This window comes from Mus caroli, unplaced genomic scaffold (assembly GCF_978045245.1).
Source record: "Mus caroli unplaced genomic scaffold, Mus_caroli_1 scaffold_13, whole genome shotgun sequence".
Taxonomy (NCBI): Eukaryota; Metazoa; Chordata; class Mammalia; order Rodentia; family Muridae; genus Mus; species Mus caroli.
In genome coordinates, this window is record NW_028227268.1 from 48,821,822 (window position 1) to 48,827,340 (window position 5,519).

Consider the following 5,519-nt stretch of genomic DNA (forward strand, 5'->3'; position numbering starts at 1 on the left):
TTCACCCACTCTCAGTATTCCTTATCTACCTATAGTTCTTTTAATAGCATTGAGGATCCATGGCACTTTCTTCTTCCATGTTAGCATGTCTGTTGTACTTGTTTGGGACATGTGTAGGATACTATGGGTACAGCTTCTGTGATAATTATAAGAGATACAATATCACTTTCTGTTCCTTTGGATCTTACAATGTTTCTATCTTGTTTTCTCTTCCATGATTATCCTAACTTTTAAATACAGGAGTTGTGTTGTTAATGTATCAGCTGGGACTGGGAAGCAAAGGACTACCTGTTTTGTGCATTTTCATTGGTTATGGTTTTCTGTAATGATCTCATGTCTTTAATAAGAAGTAAGAATCAGAGAGAGGAAGTGGAAATTAGATAAGTTTTTAGAATCTTTAAGCCTGACCCCAGTGATATACTTCATCTGTTGAGACAGGTAAAAAGGACAAAGGTCAATCTTGGAAAGCACATAAAGAGTGCAAGGTTCTTCACTGCATTTAATTGCCATAGGACTCTACCTGCGGCTGTCTTGTGGGCATATGAGAAGAACAGCAGGGAACTCTGGAGGAAGCTCAAGAATGTTCATGGATAGGTAGGGCCTATCAGAAGATATAAGGTGATTAAATGTGATAGGTCTGGTTTTTATAAGAAGTGGCAGCAGAAGAAATTAATCAAACATAAATTGAAGCCTGATACATGTCATCCTGACACTAAGAGTTCAAAAAGTATAATGGATCTCTTCTTTCAGGAGTGGGAGAAAATGAAAAAAAAAAAAAGGTATAATCATACAGTCTTGCCTCATACATGGGTTCAAATCTTTACACTGTGTGATATGGGAGGTTGTCAAGTTCTTCTTTCCAGCCACAAAACAAATAAGGTTACCTTCTCTACCTGCCTTTTATGAAGAATAAAATAAACACTCCTGTGAAATTTTCAAATCCAAAATTTAAAAATGTACAAATAAACACAAGAGTATCATCATTAAAAACTGTGCTACTTGCCTCTAGCTCCTTGCCTCATTGGAGAAATGACTGGAGAAAAATTACAGCCTGTGGGCATAAAATAATTCACAGGAATATACAAAATATAATGCTGTAGTGACAGTATTACAAAAAAATGATTTGGGCCAAGGCCATCTCTGAAAAGATTACATAGGCATAAAAATAAATTAGGTGACTGTGGGCATCCACTTCTGCCAGGCATGGCATAGCCTCATATGAGACAGCTATAACAGGGTCCCTTCAGCAAAATCTTTCAGGCATATGCAATAGTGTCTGGGTTTGATGACTGATTATGGGATGGATCCCTGGGTGGGGTAGTCTCTGGATAGTCCACCTTTCGTCTTAGCTCCAAATTTTGTCTCTGGAACTCCTTTCATGGGTATTTTGTTCCCTATTCTAAGGAGGAACGAAGTATCCACTCATTGGACTTCCCTCTTTTTTATTTTCTTGTATTTTGAAAATTGAATCTTGGGTGTTCTATGTTTCTGGGCTAATATCCACTTATCAGTGAGTGCATATCTAATGACTTCTTTTGTGATTGGGTTACCTCACTAAGGATGAGGGGAATGCCAGGGCCAAGAAGTGGGAGTGGGTGGGGAGGGGAGCAGGGTGGGGGTGTGTATAGGGAACTTTCGGGATAGTATTTGAAATGTATATAAAGAAAATATCTAATAAAAAAAGAAAAGAAAGAAAATAAATTAGGATGAGGAGAACATTTCAATACAACCTTGTGTGCAATTTTCTATAGGATGATATATGTAAGAGACTTTACCATGTATCTGAGAGGACAGGGTTTTTGTGTGTTGCTGAATATTGAAATTAAGTTATAAAACCAAATTTCAAAATAATTCCACAGACAACGCAAAGTTCTGAACACAATGATAAGCCCCGAGGACACATTTTAATGATATATGGAATAGATATGTCATCTAGAAAAATATAGCAAAAGAGTTCTTGTTGCCATACATTTTGCTACTTTATTGGTCTTTATTTATACCACCTTTCTCTGTCCTTATATCTTCTAACCCTGCAATAAAACACAGGAGGCAAATAAGCTAAAGGAGAAATAGGTTATTGAATTTGTTGGACTACTTCCTGTTGATTAGGGGCATCTAGGTACCTGGGGCAATTTTGATCTTTGTTATAGGATCAAACCAGCAACCAGCAAGTGTAACATCAACAATCAGGAATAGCAGAAAGAGAAGCAGTAGCAGTTCTAGTGGAAGCAGCATCAGAAAGAGCAGAAGCAAGAGCTGCAGCAGCCGTATCTCCTCCCTGGGCTCTATCGTTTTTATAACCTCCAAGAGACCACAGAATTCAAAATATCATACATTTGAAGAAACTATCTGCAGATGCCAAAATCACACTTCTGCTAGAGCAGGAGGTAATTTATGGTCTGTAGCTGTAGACAATATAAAGCAGCCCCATATTTCACTGCTAGGATTAGAATGAAAATATATTACTATAATGTATCTATGTTCTTAAAGAAACTGAAATTCTCACTACAAGTTCTTATGAAGTAGTTTTCTAGAATGAAATGGGCATGGAAGCAGAGTGGGATCCCTAGCTAATACTCATCTTACACATAAAATAGTTACATAGAATGCTCATAAAATTCAATAGTATAAAGTGAGAAAAGTCAGGAAATGTTAGTAGATATATCAATATATCCACTCTATTATGTTATAAAGAACATCTGAAAGATGGTTATTGTAGTCAGAGAAGAGTTTTCTTTTGAAATAATTTTGTAAGGGCTTCCTTCATATCTGTGTTCCTCAGGCTGTAGATGAAAGGGTTTAGCATGGGAGTCACCACTGTGTACATCATAGACATGACAGTGTCTTTTAGAGTAGATTTATTAGCAGAGGGTCCTAAATAGAGACCGATAATTGTCCCATAGAACAGTGACACGACAGAGAGGTGAGAACCACAAGTGGAAAAGACCTTGCAAATGCCTCGAGTTGAAGGGACCTTGAGAATGGAGGAGATGATGCCTGCATAAGACACAATGATGAGCAGAAATGGAAGTACGACAACAAGCCCTCCTATGATCAATATCACCAACTCATTAATGTGAATATCAGAGCAGGCCAGCTTCAGGAGAGCATACAGATCACAGAAAAAATGGGGGATCACATTGTTTTCACAGAAAGACAACCTAGTTAAGAGCAAAGTGTGCAACATGGCATAAAATGTTGTTAGCACCCAGGACAGCAGCACCAGACTCACACAGAACTTGGGGCTCATGATGCTCATGTAATGAAGGGGGAAGCAGATGGCCACATAGCGGTCATAGGCCATAACCACAAGTAGGAAGTCCTCAAGGGCTGCAAAAAACAGAAAAAAGTACATTTGTGCCAGACATCCTGCATAGGGGATGGATGGTATTTGGCTCTGCATGTTCAACAGCAATTTGCATTGTGAGAGAGGAAAAGCAGAGGTCAGTGAAGGACAAGTTGCTGAGAAAGAAGTACATGGGTGTGTGGAGTTGGGAGTCCAGTATTATGAGGATGATGATGATGAGGTTCCCCAGGACAGTGGTGAGGTACATGGCCAGGAACAGGGCATAGAACAGGTGCTGGTACTCTTGGGGGATGGGCAGGCCCAGGAGGAGGAACTGGGAGATGACAGTCTTTTGTTTCCGGTCATGTTCTTCCTTTAATATCTGTAAGGGTAATAGTATGCTACTTGAAATATAAAATAAAAATTAACATATGTGTGAGTCAAGTGCTTTATAACAATCTCATAGTCATCACAATATATTTCTAAGAACTAGAATCTCTATAGCTGTAAATAGGTTAATTCTTTGGTCTCTTGCATATTTCCTCATTCCATCCTTTAAGTTCTACTCTTATCAGAGATACAAAATGTAATTTTCTCTTAATTGCCAGTTCATTATGTTGTCTCAGAGATTTTGAATTTTGTTCAGTTCTGCCAGTTTCTTGTACCACAATATTCCCTTGGCCTCAGTGAAGACTGTTTTATTTTATCATTATTTGTCTACAAATATAAACATCATGTACTTAAATGGCTTTGATTACAACTTAAGACTCAGTTTGGATTTCTATCTTATCCTAGAGAGCTCTTATTTCCAAGCATGAATGATTATTTTTTTCTAGAATGTACAGAATGCTATGTAAACACAGCAGATTTAAACCAAAACTTCCACCTTCAGCCTCTTCTTCCTTTTTCCTATCCTCCTTCACTCTTATCATTGAATGGAATTTGTAATCAAAGCTGACATCTGAGAGTTGTATTTCATTCATTGTCTTCCTTCACTATGTATACCCCATTAATAAATGTTATAGATCCTGAAGTTCAGATTTTCTGTATTTCATCTTTATCCTAATTATTACTAACAAGACAAAAGTATATCTCACTTGAAGTATGGGAACCACCTTTCAAATACCCTCCCTGATTCTGAACCTCTATACTTTTCTCAAACAGCTCCCTTTGCACTTTACATGTAAAATGAAATCCAATCATTCTTTCTTGCTAACGAATGTTTTATTGGAGCCTAAGTGCTTAGATGATAAAAATCCAAGCTTCCTTCAGGAGCTCACTTGACATTGATGTCCCTAAATTTCCCTACATCCACAGTCACATCCAGTCACACAAATCCTCTGCACTCTATTCTCAGCTATGCTGGACTTCAGTTTATATTTTTGAGTGCTCTGCCTTTCACACTTGATGTTCCATCTGCCTGGCAATTTCTTCTTTTTGCTTTAACTCACCTGGATTACCATTTATACATTAAGTACAGTACATGTGGCTTTCAAAGATGTCTCCCAAGCCTGTCTAGATAACATGAAACCTACTACCATTTCGTACTGTGTCTGGTACTCATTGTACAGCACTCTTCTTCAGTCAGCTTCTTATAACTGGCTCCAACAGATTGTAATCTCCATTCTAGAAAGGCATGTCTGCCTTTGACCTGCAGCAGGGAAATCCTGCTTGTTGACTGAATTTACACAATATGTTATTAATATTATTAGCTGCACTTTGCACTAGGAAATGTAGTCATGATATTTTTAAAGAGATGAGTGTCCTATGAAATTGGAATAGTGCCAGGAGTGGTGGCATATGCCTCTGATCCCAGCATTTGGGAGGCAGAGGCAGGTGGATTTTTGGGTTCGAGGCCAGCCTGGTCTACAAAGTGAGTTCCAGGTCAGCCAGGGCTATACAGAGAAACCCTGTCTCCAAAAAAACAAAAACAAAAACAAAAAACGAAATTGGAATAGCTACCACTGTTAATTTGTCGCTGACAAGAATTTCCAGATTAAAACTTTTACCTCTAGTTTTGACTTTCTGTTATAATTTTGCAAACTTGGACAATACCAAAGAGCTTTATGTTTCAGACTTGTTTGTGTTACCACATCAAATGATACTCTGAACATCTTTATGCTTCATTTCAAGTGATGTCATTTATATCAGTATGCTAAGAAAAAATGTGGTGGGAATTTTAGTAAGTTTAGGAATATTTCTATGCAAATTTTAAGGGCTCTTTCTGCAATAT

General features: G+C 37.8%; 1 pseudogene; it reads right to left on the reverse strand.

Annotated features, from left to right (window-relative positions):
- Positions 1-2,664: 2,664 nt before the first annotated feature.
- LOC110304520 (olfactory receptor 1468-like) lies at positions 2,665-4,749 on the reverse strand (annotated as a pseudogene).
- Between the last annotated feature and the right edge of the window lie 770 nt (positions 4,750-5,519).